Source organism: Narcine bancroftii, chromosome 7 (genome assembly GCF_036971445.1).
Source record: "Narcine bancroftii isolate sNarBan1 chromosome 7, sNarBan1.hap1, whole genome shotgun sequence".
Lineage (NCBI taxonomy): Eukaryota > Metazoa > Chordata > Chondrichthyes > Torpediniformes > Narcinidae > Narcine > Narcine bancroftii.
In genome coordinates, this window is record NC_091475.1 from 171668784 (window position 1) to 171688629 (window position 19846).

At 38.7% G+C, this 19846-nt stretch overlaps 1 protein-coding gene across 14 annotated transcripts in view; it reads left to right on the plus strand.

Annotated features, from left to right (window-relative positions):
• Positions 1-19846, plus strand: part of LOC138739381 (probable ribonuclease ZC3H12C) — a 50086-nt gene that overhangs the window by 7307 nt on the left and 22933 nt on the right. For 5 of the 14 annotated variants that reach the window (XM_069891304.1, XM_069891314.1, XM_069891306.1 and 2 more), the window contains exon 2: positions 16011-16170. The exons of 7 other annotated variants lie outside the window; for them this stretch is intronic. The gene's annotated coding sequence lies outside the window, so the exon portion shown is untranslated. Of the gene's footprint in view, positions 1-15981; positions 16171-19846 lie in introns of all 14 variants that reach the window. 2 more of the 14 variants (XM_069891308.1, XM_069891309.1) reach the window with 2 other exon arrangements.

Here is a 19846-nt window from a genome sequence, read left to right on the forward strand (position 1 = left end):
ATTCTAGTTTAATATTCAACTAAAAATGCTGAGTGCCTTAACTTTTTTGTGCTGAAAGTTGATGTGAGAACTTTGTTTTGAATGGAAACAAGAAAGGCTAGTCAGTCAGCACCAGGAAAGAGACATTAGCAGTTTTATATTTGAAGGAAATCTTTCAGAAATATGCTTTTTACGGATACTAACTCACATGGTGAGTTTCTCTATTTAGTTTCTCTATTTCCCCTTGTGTATGTATCATACAAATTAATACATTCAGTTTTTGTTCCTGCTTTTAGTCTGTTACATTTATACTAAAGAGTGGCATGTTGGCTTTTAAATTTTAGTTAGAAGATTTCTTGTATTGATGTTTAGTTGTCCTTGTTTACTTCTGTATTTTGGGTTGAGCATTTTTTCAGACTTTAATATATTTCTAAATACATTTTGTGTGCTTGTTGGAATTAAAATACTCTTGTTCCCACAAATTTAGCAATTGATAGAGTCTTCATTGATCGGTCTAATGACATCTGGTAGTCCTTTTGCATTAACCAGTTTTATTTATACAAATCTTTATCTGATGCAAATTTATCAAATTTTACTTTTGAATATTTTGCAAGGGAGTTAAAGGCTTAATTAAAGGCACTGATTATGAACGGTGTCTGGTACGTGACAGTATTGTTTACATACCAATAAGAAAGGTCAAATTGAACAGATTTCATTGCTAATATACAAAAAGTCTATTTTTAGAAAATTTTTATCTTTATCTCTTATGTTTGATTAATAGGTTTGGTTATTTTGATACATCATAACATTAAACTTGATTCTGTGTGGGAAGGAAGATGCAAGTTCTCAGTGTCAATTTCAAGTTTTATTAAAAAATATGCATCATAAATATGGTGCAATGATTTGGTCAAAGAGCTAAATTCTGAGAAATGGTGTGGAATTGATTTTTAAAAATAATTTTTAAGCTGTAAGTTAACAATTTTAATGCTTTTCTGATCACTTCTAAACAACTTGGGAAAAATATTAGTCAAAGGCACCTAATAGTAAAGTATTGAATCGATTGACTTTTGAGTATTATTCTTAAAATATGGCACGCAGTTTTGTTTTAAGCTATAAAGAGATTATTAAATGCAGTGAAACACAAAAACTGCAGATTCTGAAACCTTAAGAGAACAAAGAGAAGCTGGAGGGTCTCTGTGTCAGGCAGCATCCATGGAGAGAAATGGTCAGTAAGCTTTTCAAATTGGGACCTTTGTCAAGACTAAAATAGGAATGGGAGAGAGCAAATATAAAAGGGGGAAGGATGAAGAGATATTACCTCCTCGCTCCTCCTGAGACCCCCCACCTTTAAGATTGGCGTCACCCCTTCCCAGTTTAATGTTGACAAAGGTCCTGATCCGAAATGTTGTTTGGCCATTTCTCTTCAAGGGTGTTGCATGACCTGTTGTCCCAACAGCTTTGTTCATTTAGTACTGATGTACATTTTTTTGTGCAATGTATCTAATAATATTAAAGGACTCGCCAAGGCAAATAGCGCCTTTGGAAGACTACACAAAAGAGTCTGGAAAAACAACCAACTGAAAAACCTCACAAAGATAAGCGTATACAGAGCCGTTGTCATACCCACACTCCTGTTCGGCTCCGAATCATGGGTCCTCTACCGGCACCACCTACGGCTCCTAGAACGCTTCCACCAGCGTTGTCTCCGCTCCATCCTCAACATCCATTGGAGCGCTCACACCCCTAACGTCGAGGTACTCGAGATGGCAGAGGTCGACAGCATCGAGTCCACGCTGCTGAAGATCCAGCTGCGCTGGATGGGTCACGTCTCCAGAATGGAGGACCATCGCCTTCCCAAGATCGTATTATATGGCGAGCTCTCCACTGGCCACCGTGACAGAGGTGCACCAAAGAAAAGGTACAAGGACTGCCTAAAGAAATCTCTTGGTGCCTGCCACATTGACCACCGCCAGTGGGCTGATAACGCCTCAAACCGTGCATCTTGGCGCCTCACAGTTTGGCGGGCAGCAGCCTCCTTTGAAGAAGACCGCAGAGCCCACCTCACTGACAAAAGGCAAAGGAGGAAAAACCCAACACCCAACCCCAACCAACCAATTTTCCCTTGCAACCGCTGCAATCGTGTCTGCCTGTCCCGCATCGGACTGGTCAGCCACAAACGAGCCTGCAGCTGACGTGGACTTTTTTACCCCCTCCATAAATCTTCGTCCGCGAAGCCAAGCCAAAGAAGAAGAATGGTATCCAATTATTTTATGTTGCCATAATCTGGAATTATCACTCAGCAAAGATAATGAATTAAAATGAGATCAGTAAATCTCTATTTCCCCTTGTGTATGTATCGTACAAATTAAGTGTTTTAGCATGTATTATCTAACAGAAACCAAATTATGCCATAGAAATTGCATATTTTAAGGCATCATTAAGAACATTTTTCATACAATTGTGGTTCTTATCATTTGCACAAGACGAACACAATTTGCGCTGTGGTATTCATTACTGGAAGTTCAACAACTGATGTGTATCTATAGTATCTGAATTGATTTCCAATAGGAATGTTTTAATGTTGGTACATCTCCCAGCATTGTCACTCTCTCTGAAAGTTGGAGCAGATGATTCTGGGAGATATATATTGATAGTGCAGACTAAAATAATTTTAAAAGTATTTATTAATTGAGATAATTGTGCTTTTATTTGGGGATAGGTGGTCACAAAATTGTGCTTCCACTTTGTGTTCATTATGTTGCTGAACCATATGTAATGTATCTTAGAAGACACAAGGAAATTTATTTTTGTCAAATGTTTATTAAATGATTTTCCAGTCATGAGTTGGTAAATTGTATATAACATCACCATTAAGACGATGACTATTATTCATTAAATAACTTCCCCATTTGTGATAGAGCATAGTCTGTAAGACAATGATGTCGGTGTTCCATGATTTGTTTGACAGTTTTATTGTTCTAAGAGGGCAAGCCAGACATACTTGAGTCCCTGCACTTTTTGGCCTTTGTTCATTCAAAATTGTTCATTCAGTATTGGTGCATTCATGATGGTATGTTGAAGGATTGCATCCTAGCAACTTGGAACAGTTGCTTAGCATCACATTTTTGCAATAGATTTATCTTTTAGTTACAAATCTATTCTCATATATTGAGAATATAGTTTTCTTACAGTTGAATTATTTCTTTCAGTTAAATATGCTGTATTTTATAGAAGCATTCTCTAATAAATTGGGAGAATTTGTGCACCCTTGTATTGTTATTGGGTATATAAAAATAATCTGTTCTTGTTTAGTCTTCACATTTAAGTTTTTTTTGGTCATGTGTTCTCAGAAACAAAATCAACTTGGTGCTATGAATTAATGCTCAGTTGTGTTCATTATTCTGACTTAAGAAATTGCATGAAGTTCCTTTGTACTTGTTCTGATGAAATGTCATTGACCTAAAACATTACAATTTGTCTCCATAAATGTTGCCTGATGGAGGATTTCCAGCATGTTCTGCTTTATTTCAATAATATTTGGAAAAGTTTTGATTGATTTATAAACAATGGTGTATCTAGGTAAAATAGCGCCTATGGCAAGCACTGAAATTATGCCCCCCTGTTTAAAACAAAATTGCACATAAAGTTGACGGGTGTTTTTTTTTCCTCCTTTCACGCACAGTTGGGCTGGCGCTAAACGCTACACCAACTGTGCTGCCCGACATATCCTTGTAAGTATCACATGTTGTGTTGTAATTTATTATAAGTGAACCAGTGGTTGAGCTTTAGTAACGGAAAGGCCCCCTCCTCTTGCTCTTCCTCCCCCTACCCCTACTAACAGAACTCCTGATTGCAAACCACACCACACCTCATTGAGGTTTATTATTCCCAGTCTCCAAGGCATGGATCGCTCCAGCTCACGTTGAAGTGACCCAAGCCTTGTGTTTAGTACCTGCTGTTCCTTATAATCTCCCATGCAACTGGAACCGCTCTGGCAGTAACGAAGACGGCCTTTGCTCAATTTAAAAATCACGGATAGAATCCTTTGAATTCTAAAATACAATATTTTTTTGTCTTTTCAATTCTATGTTTGTCTTCAATATACACTCTTTGATTAGGAATGCATTTTACCAATCTTCTCACTCACAAAATGGCATGTGCGTGTGATACTTAACCATATGAAAATGCATTTTTAAAAATTGCTTTGCACAAGTATAGATTACAACTTATAATAAAAAGCCTTTTATAACAAGTAGCTCCCATGAAAATTAGCTGTTGGCTCTCAGAAACACTGGAAACGCGAGTGTAGACTGTGTAAGAAGTGACAACCCCTGCACACATCCAGCACCATGGGGGCATGCTTGCATTCACATGGTGCAGCAGAGTTGCTGAATCTTTGTGGCCGCCCAGAAGGAGACACACGCCCGCACCCCCCTCTACCCCCACTCTTGGCAATCATGGCCTAGCTCTCAAGCAGGGAGCAAGAGGCAGCTATCACGTGAACAACATTGAAATGAAGGCTGAGCTCCGCTGTGGTACACACATGAGATGGCCCTTGGCCCCTCCATAACTAGCAGCATGCCGAGCTGCGGCATCCCGAGCCATCCCAGCACCACTCACTGTGGGAACCCTGGGTGGTGCTATCAGGCCCAGGTTGCTGAGGAAATCAACAAGCAAAAAAAAAACCAATGGACTCTCCCCAAGTAAAACTGTACCAGAGAAATTCCACATAGCAGGTTAAAGCAGTGAGCAAAGATGTTGGGCGGGCAAGGGGAGGACAGTGGTGATCCCTTTCAAGTGATGCCCAGGGCATGCCATACCCTAGATATGTTCATAGATATAGTTTGGATATGACTGACTTTATACGAGTATCATCTTATAAAAGCCTCTTCAGATCTAGTTTTTCTCTTTTGACAGTGTTTAATTATGGGTTTAAAATCTTTGACTATGATGCATATAATTTCTGCAAGAAGAATGTCTGTTGGGTCATGATTTAAGCTCTTGACTGCAATTGTTTCAATTACTGCATCACAGATTATTTCTAAGTACTTCTGTGAAATGTAAATACAGCCTCATTTTGAGAGTTCTTGAATGAATGGCCATTCCGCAAAGAAATTGTAGTCATTTTCCTTAAATTAAGTGATATTTACTTTCAGTGCCTAGGTTCCAGGAGCAGATTTGTATTTTTCTGTTTGAAGTCTGCCACAATATAGAAATAAAGAAAATAAAAGCATGAGCATGCCATTTGGCACTTTGAGCCTGCTCTACTATTCTTTACCATGATGGCTGATCCTATGTCTCTGAGGTATTCTGCTCTCTTCCATACTTCTTGATGCCTTTTCCATCTGGAAAACAGTCTTGCCAAATATATTCTGCAAATTATCCTCCAACATCTTTTGATCATTCCATCTCTGAACCCATAGCCATGACACAAATCTGATTGCACCACCACCCTTTCTAGTGAACTCCCTCCAAACCTTGATGCCTATTGGAGTACTATTCTAGTGTACATAATGGATGTACTAGAAATTTAAGGCATATGACATCTTGTATACTTGGAAAGAAAGCATTTAGGGATTGTTTGTGAATTGAACACTTTGGCATAAATTACAACTTGAAGTAGTGTTTCCTGACTTAGCTCTGTTAATTTTCTGAAAACTTCAAAAAATTTGTAGTTTTAAGATTATTGTCAGTAAACTAACTGCCAAAGCATTGGTCCTTTTTCTATTTTTAAGATTTAGTGAAGCATGATAGGTGTTTACTTGCCAGATTAGATCCAGAGTGTTGCTTTGTTTTAGACTGTTTATTTCCTGACCACAAATTGCAGCTTGGTCAAAAATTCAGATAATAAATTCATAAAGTTTTAGTTTGTTTAGATGACGATGTGAATAATTTAAAAAAAAACCTTTGCGTTACAAATTACAAGTTGAGGGGAAATTATCAAATTAATTTCTTGGAAAGTTAATTTGTACTAGCAGATGGAAAGTCTACAATTTTAAGGTATAAAATCTAAGATTCAGGCCAGTCTCTATGGTACATCTATCTTTGCCATCTAATGTTTCAGGTTTAAATAAAATGTAAATAAGTCTAGTGATAACCATGGTACTGTAAAATAATGCTATATTTTAGGAAATCCAAGAATGCTGAATAATTGGAGTGATTTTAATAATTCAAATTCATCTTGAGATTTTAATAGTTGAAAGATTGGTTGAAGGTATAAATTGTTGTCAAAATTGCTAATGGCAACCACAGAAGTGTAGCAGTTCTGTGCTTCATCACAATATCATCTGAGATGAAAGGGATCAAATTATGACTACTTCTGACTATTTTTTGTGCAACTTTATATAGTAATGTTATAAGATGGTTATAATATATATGCTTGCACTATGATACTACTACCAAATGCCTAATTTCATCACTTGTTTATGACAATAAATTCTGATTGTAACTTCAAATAATGACTACTTCAAATATGCAGTGAAACACACTTTGAGCATTTTGTATATTGTTTAAACAGCATTTGTCATGAACATCATGAAATTTGTTGTTTAGCGGCAGCATTGCAGGTGCAAATATTGCTATAAAGTTTTTTTTAAAATAAATAAATTGGTGCAAAGGGAGAGAAAATGATAATTTATTATCCATTCAGAAATCTGATGGCAGGGGGGAAAAAGCTGTTTTTGTACCATTGGGTGTTTATCTTCAGGCTCTCTGTACCACTTTCCTGATGGTAGAAGTATAAAGAGGACATGGCATGGCCTGTCGGGGTGGTGAGGGTCCTTGAGAATAGAGAATGCTTTCTTAAGACGTAACCTTTTGTAGTGAAGACTGGTAGCCATGATGGTGCTGGCTGAGTTCACAAATCAGTAGTCTTTTTCTGTCCTGTGCATTGGCACCTTCATACCATACAGTAATGCAACCAGTTGGAATGCTCTCCACGGAACACCTGTAGAAATTTGCTAGTCTGTGGTCTCCTCAAACTCCTCATGAAGTATTGCCGATGGTGAGCCATCATGATTACATCGACATGGAGGCTTCAGGATAGATCTTCAGAGATGTTGACACCCAAGAATTTGAAGTTCTTAATCCTTTCCTCTGCTGACTCATCAGAGTACTGGTTTGTATTCCTCTGATTTTCCCCCTCCTGAAGTCCACAATCAGTTACTTTTGCTAACACTGAGTCCAATGTGGTTGTTGTGGCACTACTCAACTAGCTAATCTATCTCACTCCTATATGCTTCCTAATTGGTGTCTATGATTCTAATGACGACTGTGGTATCATCAGCAAATTTATAACTGACATTTGAATTGTGCCTAGCCACACAGTGATGAGTGTAAAACAGTGGGCCAACCACACATTTGGTGTGCCTGTGTTGATTGTCAGTGAGGAGATGTTGTTTCTGATTCGTACTGATTGGTATACCGATGAAGAAGTCAACAATCCAGTTGCAGAGAAAATTGAAAACACTCAGATGCAAAAGGACCTGGGAATCCTTGTGCAGGATAGCCTGAAGGTAAATTTTCAGGTTGAGTTGGTGGTTTAGAAGGTAAATGCAATGCTGGAATTCATTTCAAGGGGAATAGAATATAAGAGCTTTGTAAGGAACTGGTAAGACCTCACTTGGCAGTTATGAGCAGTTTTGGATTCCTCATTTAAGAAAGGATATTCTAATGTTGGAGAGGGTTCACAGGAGGTTCACAAGGATGATTCCAGGAATAAAAGGGTTGTATGAGGAGCTTTTGACACCTCTTGGCCTGTACTTAATGGAATTTAACACAATGAGGGGGATCTAATTGAAACATTTGGAATGTTGAAAGGTTGGTTCCCATAGTGGGAAAGTCTAGGACAAAAAGCCACAACTTCAGGATTGAAGGGTGTCTGCTTGGAACAGAGATGTGGTGGGATTTCTTTAGCCAGAGAGTGGTAAATCTGGAATTTGTGGTGGTGCTCAAGTCCATTGGATGTACTTAAGGCAGAGATTAATGGGTTCCTGATTAACTAGGTCATGAAAGGTTATGGGGAGAAGGCAGGGCAGTGGGGCTGATTAAATGACAGAAAACTCAATTTCTGTTTCCTTAGTCTTATTGTGTTTTGCTGGAATCCTTTTGAAGGGGTAAGTAAGAGGAGGTGACTGAGAATTGTCATCTGGCTTTGGCTAGATAGAGGTCAGTGTGACAGACCACAACAGCACCACCTGTATCTATGGATTTGATGGTGAGGTTGGGATTAATGCAGAGAGAATGGAGTGGTGAATCTGAGGTGGTTAATGTCTTAGCAGCAGTTAGAAATATAAAAGTCTAGAGCAGGCAGAAGGCTATATCGAGGTGTCCAGGAGGAGGAAGGTTTAAATGAGAGAAAGGATCTGTAGAGGGGGGTGGAGAATCATGGTTGTGGAAGTGGGCATGGAAACAGAGCTGACAGAAGAAGAGTTTGGCATTGTGGCATGTGCGGAACTCATTGAGGTGTGGGTGAAGGGGGGATAAAGATGAGGCCTCTACTGCAGACAGACCGTTCCATCTCCAAGAAGGGAAGGTTGCGAGAAATGGTGGAAACCAGGCAGGGGTTGAAATCGGTCTCGATGGATGTGGCAGGGCTGGGGGGCTGGAGGAGGATGGATTGGCTTAGGAGGTAGAAGGAAGGAAAGATCCAAGGGGGAGGGAAGGGTTAGGGAAGTTAGAGGGGAGGAGAGGGTGTGAAGGGAGGTGTGTGTGTGTGTGTGTGTGTGTGTGTGTGTGTGTGTGTATGTGTGTGTGTGTGTGTGTGTGTGTGTGTGTGTGTGATCTCAATGGAGACTCTGAGTTTTGGTATTAACATACACTAATCCAGTTTCATTTAACTCCTCTCTCTTTCGCTCCCCCCCCCCATCTTTCCCTATGTCTCCATTCCTTTAACTGTCTCTCCCTCTTCCTTTTTCCCTCTGTCTCCTTTATCCCACTTCTGCATTCATAGAGGTAACGCATACCCCTACTATCAACTCTCACCTTTCCTCTTTCCTGGCCTCCTCACCATATCCAATTAACATCTTTTCTCTGTTGGTCTGTACTCCTCCCCTGCCCTTTTATTTGAAACACCTGCCTGCTTTTTACTCATACTTTGAATAAGGGCTCAGGTCAGAAACATCAGTGATAAATCTTTACCTCCTATGGATGCTGCGAGATCTGCTAAGTTCTTCCAGGATTTGTTTTTTTTTCTACAATCAGAGCATCTGCATACTTCAGTGTTTCACTTCTCTATCTTCCCTGTATTTCAATTTTTCAAGACCCAAAAATATTCTTGTAAATCTTCTCTGCATTCTTTCGATCTTATTGATATCCTTCTTGTATTTGAGTGACCAAAACTGTCCTCACCAAAGTCTTTTACAACTTCACCATATCATCCCATCTTCTATCCTCAATACTTTGATTTATAAAGGCCAATGTGCCAAAACCTCTCTTTACGACCTTAACTACTTCTGGTGCCACTTTCAGGGAATTGTGTATCTGTATTCCCAGATCCCTCTGTTCTACTGCACTCCCTAGTGCCCTACCATTTACTATGTATGTCTTACCTTTATTTGTCTTTCCAAACTGCAACATCTCACATTTGTCTACATTAAATTCTATCTGCTATTTTGCAGCCCATTTTTCCAGCTAGTCCACAAGATCTGAAAGCTTTCCCTGCTGTTCACTACACCTCAATCTTTGTGTCATCTGCAAACTTGCTGATGCAGTTTACCACATTATCATACAGGCATCGGACTTGTCAGCCACAAACGAGCCTGCAGCTGACGTGGACTTTTACCCCCTCCATAAATCTTCGTCCGCGAAGCCAAGCCAAAGATACAGGCCATTGATATAGATCAGCCATTCTTTTTTGGCTATGGCCCTGTTCAAAATTTACCTCTTCTCTGTGAAGCAGTCAGGTTTTGGTTTCTTCGAAGAACACAAAAAATATCTACATACAAGACACAAAAAATATTTGTTACGCAAAAAAATATTCGTTATGTGAGGTGTAAAGAACACGTAAATGTGCTGTGAGGCCCCCATTGAAACTGGCTGATATAGATGACAATCAACAGTAGACCAAGCACTGATCCTTGAGGCACATTACTAGTCACAGGCCTCCAATCAGAGAGGCAATCATCAACTACCACTCTCTGGCTTCTCCCAATCTATAATTGTCTAATCTAATTTACCATCTCACCATGGATACTGAGCAAGTGAACCTTCCTGACTAACCTTCGTGCAGGACCTAGTCAAAGAACTTACTAACTTATATGTTGACAACATCTATGGACTTCATCATTTTTCCTGGTAACCCCATCAAAACTCTTAAGATTAGTTAAATCAGTGGTTCACGATCTTTTTCTTTCCACTTACATTCAATTTAAGTAATCCCTATGCCATCAGTGCTCTGTATTAGTAAGGGATTGCTTGAGGTGGTAAACGAGTGGGAAGGGAAGTTTGATAATCACTGCTCTAGACCCAATTGTTACTGAAATATTTTGCTTGAGAAAAATTGTCATTGGCCCATTTCCTTTGGAGTTATGAAAAGGTGCACATAACGAGTCAATAAGGTATGTTAAAACAGTGCTTTTTCAAACTTTTTCTTTCTACCTACATACCACCTAAAGCAATTCCTTATTAATCACAGAGCACCTATGGCATAGGGAATACTTAAAGTGGTATGTGAGTGGAAAGAAAATGGTTGAGAACCACTGAGTTAAACACTACCTACCATTCACAAAGCCATTCCTAATCAGTGTCTGTCTATTCAAATACTTGTATATATGATCTATTAGAACACCTTTGAATAACTTGCCCACTTTTTTCTTTAAAACAAAACACTTTTGAGCCTTCTTCTTTTAAACAATGGAACAACACAAGTTACCCTCCAGTCTTCTGACACCTCGCCTGTGGCTAAGGATGTGTTAAATATATCTGCCAGGCCTGCTGCAATTTATACTCTCAAGGTTTGAGGGGATTCATCCACTCTCATCTGCTTTAAAACAGCCAAGTACTTCCTCTTCTTTAATCTGAACAGTTTTCATGATCTAACAGCTTGTTTGCTTCACTTCCATAGAGACTGCCAGTTTCCTGAGTTATTACAGATTCAAAACAACCCACTTAACAGCTCCCCAATCTCTTGGCTCTATCCATTGCCGACTACTCAGATCTTTAAGAGGACCAGTTTTTTTCACTTGCTATCCTTTTGTTCTTAATATACCTGTAGAAGCTCTTAGGATTTTCTCTAATAATGTGTGCCAAAGCAACTTCATGTCTTTGTTCAGCCCTCCTGATCCTGCTTAAATTTTTTGCAATTTTATACTCCCCAAGTACCTAATTTGCTCATTATTGCTTACCAACAATATACCTCTCTGCTCTTAACAACCAGATCCCCAATATCCCTTGAAAACCAATGCTTCTCATGCTTGTTAACTTTGACTTTAATCCTGACAGGAATATAGAAACTGTACCTTCAATGTGTCACCTTTTGAATACCTCCCACTCACCAAACACATCCTTGCCGGAAAACCACCTGTCCCACCCACACTTTCTAGGCCCTATTTCATTTCCTCAAAATTAATTTTTCTCCAATTGAGAATCTCAACATTAGGACCAGACCTATCCTTATCCATAATTATCTTGAAACTGTGGCATTATGATCACTAGACCCTCATTTATCTCAATCATTTCACTACTGGCATGGATTATTGCCTTTCTTTTATTCAGAAGGGGTATAATTATACCTGTCTACCAATGTGTTGCCGATAGGGTTGCCATACCCCAACGAATGTGTCATATTTCCTCCTTAAAGTGTATGTGAATTTCTCCAGCGGAATACAACTCTACTTTTCTGTATTCTTTCGCGTAATATTTAGTTGGGAGCCGGACTGCCATGTGACTGCTATACATTTCTTGGCTATTGCCAAAGTGACCATCACAAACTGAATTTGGTACTTGAACAGTTTAAAACATACATCTGTAATATTTCCCAGAAGGTACTGATACAAGCCCAGAGGACCCCAAAACCCTGCAGCAATAGAAATTCACCAAGACAAATGGTTACTTAAACAAAAGTTGCTTTAATTTTCTTTAAACATAAAAACTAGATCAAACTTTAACTTATTACTATTAACTTAATTTATCATAACTTAACCCCCTTCTAATTCTGATATGCTATAGACATGGACCAGACAAGTGTTATACTAATACAGGGCTTTTATTAACAGACTATAACCACCACTAAACTGGCCAGTGGGAAAGCATCTCCATCTGTTATACCAGTAGGGAGCAGTAGCTCTACGGCCATAGCCAATAGCAAGCAGTCAGTATAATATGCCCCACCATTACATCATCACATTCACCACCCAAAAAAATTGACCAAGTTTAATAAAATACAATAATGGTAAAAGCAAAAGCAAAAAAAATTACGGAAGATCAAGGGTTACAAACAGAATTAATGAGAATACATAGCAAAAAAAAAACAAGCTGTGAGCCTGAGATGATACTCGGTGACTCTACTCACTATAATCATAGCTAAGATTAGAAATGGTCATAACAAAACCTCTGTGGAGGCTTTGAGATTCATGTTGATCTTTGCAAGGGCACAGATGGAGGAGACTTATCTCTAACTGAAGGACTTCTGTCGCCAGGTGTGGAAGTGAGTGGAGAGCGCGAGAAAACATTCCCATGAAGAGGGTATTTTCCTCAAGAGGGTAGAGAAAGAGTCAGGTCAGTGGAAGGGCTAGCAGGCTGTAGACCAGAGGAGACTAGATCCCTAAGGGAAACTGTCCTTTCTTCCATCAGGAAAAATAACATGAACATACTGCAGATTAGCATGAAGCAGTACAAGCTGGTCTGCTTTGCTGGGTCTAATATGTTTTCTTAATAAAAGTTCTCCGGGCTTAGATAGCCAAGTCAGCAAGGTCGATCCAGTTTTCAATTTTCTAGGGAAAACAAAAAGACGTTGGTGAGGAGTCTCATTTGTAGCTGTACAAAGCAGTGTACGGAAAGAGTTTAATGCTTTTGGTAGCACATCTTGCCAGCTGATGGTGTGGAGACCTTTTGATTTTAGCGCTAGAGTAATAGCTTTCCAGATTGTACCTTTACTGTGCTCCACTTGATATTTATCCTGTAGGTTATAGCTTGTAGTATGACTAGTAGCTATACCCCTATCAAGAAGGTATTGTCTAAGTTCAGAACTCATGAAAGCTGATCCTCTGTCACTATGAATGAAATTAGGATAACTGAAAATACTAAAAATCTATCAAGACATTTAATAACAGAACTAGCAGAAACATCAGCACGCAGTATAGTGAAGGGGAAACGAGAGAATTCATCAATGATGTTAAGGAAATAGGGTGGAAAATCTCTACAGCCATAGCCAAAGCCAATAGCAAGCAGTCAGTATAATACGCCCCCCCCCCATTACATTATCACAAATTGTAAATGCACGTGTCTATAATGTGTATATGTTCAGTAAAGTTCTTTGATTCGCGATCCAATCTCACTTCTCACTCCTCCAAGTTCACTGTATCAGGCAATTCTTGTACTGTGTACAAAAAATAACATTTATGTATTTTCACCAGGCTCTGGTGCTTAAAGATAAATGGTTACCTCTCAGGAAGGTTCTCGTTGGTTTCAGAGAGAGATTTTTTGCTCATTGGACACACACACAAAAAATGATTTTCTCCGATTAGCCACTTCAGTATTTTGCCGAAGAAACTTGCCCCATCATGGGTTTTCCAAATGATAACTTCTTCTAGGTCACCCCAGGGTTCATCTTGTTCCCTTTATTTCAGGAGAAACACTCTAGCCAGCCATTTCCTCTTGTAAGGACTACAAGGGTTTGGGGTTTTCAACAAGCCTGCTGATGATCTCTCTCTCTCTCTCTCTCTCTCTCTCTCTCTCTCTCTCTCTCTCTCTCTCTCTCCCTCTCTCTCTGCCTGTTTGTAAAAACCAGAATATTTGCACTGCAAAGCCACTGGTGACTGCACGTCTTGCTTCTGCAAGCTCTTGTATTTAAATTAGATGTGAAGTGTGAGTTTCTGTTTGTGAAGTCACCTTACAGTGAATTCCCTCAATATCTTTTTTTAAAGACATTTTTATATTTTATATAACCCATAACAGTACAATTCTGTATGCTGTTGAAATTCCTCCTTTGTAATTTTTTTCAGAATGTCCCATATCGGAGATCCGTTATAGAGATAAACCTGCAGGTATTCCCCCTTCGAATTAGAGTCTCCATGTCACTACACATGGGTAGGGCCATAGATGGTCCAAGATGTCCCTTTAAGAAAGATCTTTGCTGAAGATATCAGAAGAAAGTTTTTTATTCAGCAAATCATATTTCTTCCTCAGCTGTTCAAATGACATGAGCTGCCCCTGTTCATAACAATCCTCAATATACCTGATTCCTTTCCGGCACAGGTGTCCAGGATCTTCTTATCCGGGTCATGTTTATTAATTTGTACTTGGTCAAGGGTGTTTTAGGAGATAGCCCCACTTTTAGCCTGATGTTTGATTTATTATTTTGCCGTATATGAATTACATATTTCAGTACAGGGGTTATTTGTTTTCTTTAATATCAGTTTAGTGTCCCATTTGTACATTAACTCTCTTGCTATCTTCTGCCATGTATAGTCCAATTTGTGCCCAGGAGGGGGTACAACCTCCTTCATAGAGAGAAGCAATAAACCTTGACTGGGCCGCCCAATAATATTTTTTGAAGTCTGGCAATTTCAGATCTCACAGTTTGTAACCCCAAGTTAATTTTTCCAAGGAGACCCTAGCCACCTTACCGTTCCACAAGAATTTCCTGACACATCACTGAGCATCTTAAAGAATCTCTGGGGAAATGGAATGGGCAAGGACTGAAATAGATAATGTAGTTTTTGCATCACTTTCATTTTGATACAGTTACCCCTGCCCACCAAAGTTAGGGGCAAGGTTCTCCATGTACCAAGGTCCTCCTCAATCTTCCAGCGCAAAGGAAGATAATTGTGTTTATATAAATTTCATAAATCCTTATCCACTTTTACCCCCAAATATATGATGCCCTCTTGCTGCCATTTACATTGGCTCCCTTGTTGATATTGTCTGTAATTCCCCCTTTGTCAAGAGCATGCTCCTCCTGGCCCACTCTGAACCCCTTTATATCTGAATCCCACCATATGGCTTCTGCCAGTGGTTCAATAGCCAAAACAAACAATGCTGGGGACAGCAGTCAGCCCTGCCTACTGGACCTGCCCAGTGGGAATACTGGAGATATTTGCCCATTTGTTATAATTTTAGTGATATACCATCCTTACCCAATTTATGAATGGTTGTCCCAGTCCAAATCTTTCCAATACTTTAAATAAAAAGTCCCATTCAAGTATGTCAAAGGCCTTATTTGCAACCAGGGCTGTGACCACACCCAGGTCCACCCCGACTGACAGATGCATTATATTAAGTAATTTGCATATGTTATCTGCTGATTGTCTCTTTTTTTACAAATCCCACTTGGTCTGGATTTGTTAATCTTGGTAAATATTGAGCCAACCTGTTGGCCAATGCCTTTGCTATAATTTTATAATCTTCATTCAATAATGAAATTGACACATAAGAGGTGAGATTCAATGGGTCCCTGTCTTTTTTTTTGGGATCACCGTAAAGATTGCTGTTGAGAAAGACTCCAGGATGGCATGCATCTCTGCTGCCTGGCCCACCACCCCCATAATAAGGGGCATTAAAAGATCCTTAAACTATTTATAAAATTCACCCTGTAATTTCTTAGCCTGCAATGAACCCAGGGCTTTTTCAGTTTCCTCTCTTGAGAAGGGGGTATTCAGCCCCTCATTCATCTTGATCCAAATTTGGTAGTTGCAATGTAGACAAGAAATCATCTATTTTGTTGGGTAACCCACTAATTCTGATTTATATAACTCTGTATAGAACTTTCTGAATGTTTTATTTATCTCCTTTGACTCTTATGAAATCTTGTCTTCCCCCGTTTGAATCTCATTAATTGTTCTTAAGACCTCTTCTTCCCTCACCTGCCAAGACAGGACTCAATAGGCCCTTTCCCCCAACTCATGCACGAATTAAGAGGCCCCAGAGGCAGCTCGAGTAGCTTGTGGTAGCAGATACGGCCTCTACAGCTGGAAATTGGAGATGACAATGAAGAGGAACAAGAAGTAAAACAAGAAGTTAAAATCTCTGCTAAAGGTAAAAAAAAACCTAAGAAACAAGAAGTTTAATACTCTAATGTAGACTTGTTGAGAGAATTGAAAGGAGAATTAAAGAATACTGAAAAACACATTAAAAAATACTTTGCTATTATGAATAAGATGCAAGTTACTTTGGACAATATGGATGAAAGTTAAAAATATTGAAGATGGAGTGGAAGATGTACAGGAAAGAGTGGGCAAGAGTGGAGAATGAAACACTTGCATGGAGAATGGAAAGAAAAAAAAATTTGAGATAAGGTGGATACGTTACAAAATTTTAGACCCAATTTGTTTTTTTTTTCAAGAGTGGCTACCAGAGGTTTTGGAAGCAGAAAAGTTTGAGGAACCTATTGCAATTGAGAAAGTGCATAAGGCTCTCAGACTACAACCATCGCCAGATCAAAAGCCATGTTCTATATATCAAGATAAAGAGAAGATATTGACTGCAGTGGCAGAAAGAGCAAAAGCAAGAAGTGGTCCTCTTGATTATCAAGGATGTTGAGTTTTTTTCTACCCAGACATAGTGCAGCATTACTGAAGTGAATGAGAGAATTTAACTAGGTTAAAAGTTCTCTTTGGTGAAAAAGATATAGATTTATACTGCATCATCTAGCCACTTTGAAGATATTTTTGCCGATGGTGGAAGAAAATTCCTCACAGATAGTAACTGGGCAGAGGAATTCATGGAGTCTTTGCCGAATGCACAACTGGCGGAGTGACCAAATTAAAACATAATTGTTTCTTTTGGTTTAATTAAAATATAATTTTTATATATGAAAGAATGATAAATATCTGGGGGAGGGGGTTATGGTAGGGGTGGCTGACTACTATCATATGTGTGTTTTTGTGGAAATTGCCACAGCCCCTATAATGGAGGGGATAGCATTGTGCATTATTTAAACAATGCTAATAGAGGGGAGGGGAGTTTGTAGTTCGTTTATTTTTCACTGTTATGTGTATTATACTACTTGTATTTTAATTAATTTTAATTTTTTAACTTGGATTGTTGGGGAAGGTGTGCTCTAACACAGAAGATAATAATTGATCGAATTATTGGAGAAAGTACGTGAGAGAGCTGAAGTGGGAACATAAGAATACAGTAATCACTTTTTATAGAGATGAGTAATACAGTGAAATTTATAAGTTTTAATGTTAATGGGTTAAACAGGTCAGTGAAAAGGAAGAGGGTATTGGCATAGATTAAGAAAATGGGAGCTGACAGAATAGATTACAGGAATTACGTTTTCACAAAATCCAAAAATATTTTTATTGGGGAATATTGTAGGGACAAGATCAAAATGATCTAAATACCAAACAAAATTTGTCAAAATAGCATTAGCAGTATCAAGAAAATGTATCAGTTACTTGGAAATCTGATTCACATTTGCGTATGGCACGAGAATGCCGAGATGCAGAGTTGTGTTCCCGTTAAGAAGATTACTTATAATTTAAGAAATAAATATGATACATTTTTACAAATGTGGTGCCCGTGTTTACAAATTTCAGATATAAATTGGTAGATGTTTTTCAAAACATAGGGACTTGTGTTCACCTTCTCCAAAGAATTAAATAGAATATATATTGGAGATCCAAATTCTTGGCCATTCTTTCTGCTTTCTTTTTCTTTCTATCTTCCTTCTGTTTTTTCTTCTGGGATTTCTAGGGTGGGAGGGGAGTGGAGGATTTATCCATCATGAAATATATAATGGATTTATATATTATTTCTATTTGTATATTTTTAATTTTGTAACTGACTCCATGTATAGACAAAAAAATAAATAAAATATTTTTAAAAAGTTATTTGTTTCCATTTTGGTTTGAATGTGTAGAAATGACAGCACATTGTAGACATTGTGCCCTTATTTCAGGGCATCATAATATTTGGCACTAGCAATGTATAATAAAGTAGTCATGATTAGTACTTTGTTGCATATCTTTTGCATGGAATAACTGCTTGAAGTGTGTGATTCATGGACATTACCAGGTGCTGAGCATCTTCTCTGGTGATGCTCTGTGAGGCCTCATCTGCAGAAATCTTCAACTCCTGCCTGTTTTGGGGGCTTGTCCCTTTAAGTTTTCTCTTCAGCATTTGGAAGGCATGTTCAATTGGATTTAGATCAGATGACTGACTTGGCCATTCAGGAAATTTTCTGGCTTTTGCTTTGAAAAACTATTGCTTTAGTAGTATGTTTTGGATTATTGTCTTGCAGGATGAAGCACCGTCCAATGTGTTTGGAGGCATTTGGTCAAACTTGAGCAGATAAGATGTTTCTATACAGCTCAATTCATTTTGATAATGCCATCAGCAGTTACATCATGAATGAAAATACTGTAAATGCCCCAGTACCTGTGGCAGCCATACACGCCCAGGCCATAACACCCCTGGCACCATGTTTCACAGATGAGGTGGTGAGCTTTGGATTTTAGGCAATTTCTTTACACCTTCACACTTTGCTCTTGCCATCACTGTAAGGTTTATCTTGGTCTCCTCTGACAACAAGGCTTTTTTCAAGAATTCTGCAGGCTCTTTTAAATGCTTCTTGGCAGTTATCTGGCCTTCCTGTTTCTGTGGCTAACTAATGGTTTGCATCTTGCAGTGTAGCCTCTATATTTGCTGTTTATGAATTCTTCTGTGGACAGTGGTCATTGACACATCCACACCTGTGTCCTGAAGAGTGTTTCTGATTTGTTGGACAGGCATTTGGGGATTTTTCTCCTTTATAATGAGAGATCTTCTGTCATTAGCAGTGGAGGTTTTCCTTAACCTACCAGCTCCTTTGCAATTACTGAGATCACCAGTGCACTCATTCTTCTTAATGATGTTCCAAACTGTTGATTTTGGTAATCCTAAGGCTTAGGTGATTTCTCTTAATGTTTTATTCTTGTTTTTCAGCCTCCTAATTACTCCTTTGACCTTCATTTGCACAACTCTGGTTTTCATAGTGAAAATAGAAACTATAGACTCCAAAGATAATTAAAAGCTGGAAGCAAGCCTGGGCCTCTTATACCTGCAGCAATAAAGCAATTAAACATACTGAAGTAATCACAAACATCTGTGAAGCCAAATATCCCAAACTTATGGTGCTCTCAAATTGGGAACTAAATATTAAAAAGTACTGTAATTTCTAATTTGTCAAACCAAAATGTTTACAAATAACCTTGAATAAAATCTGGAATGTACACATTAATCACATGTGAATTGTTTGATTACAAAATTTAAAATTGTGGAGTACAGGTGCATGGAAGGTAAAAAGTATCTTTGTTCTAAACATTATGGACAGCACTGTATATCCTATATAGTCCCAGGGATTTATCTATCTGAATATTTTTAGGAAGATCCAACACTTTCTCTTTCTTGACCTCGACATGTATCTAGCACATTTTCTTTTGTACACTGACCCAAGATCCCTTCCCTAGTGAACACTGAAGCAAAGTATTAATTTGGGACCTCCTCTACCCCATCTACTTCCAGGCACATCCCCACCCTACCCCCTCCCCCATTATTCCTAATCAGTCCTCATCATTCTTTTGTTCTTCACCTGTGTGTAGAATGCCTCAAGGTCTACTAATCCTACTTGCCAAGGGCTTATGCCCCATTTAACTCCTGTCCTTTTCTTCCTGGCTAGCACATAATTCTCATGAGCCCTTCGAAGGCTGATTTTTTTTTTCTTCAT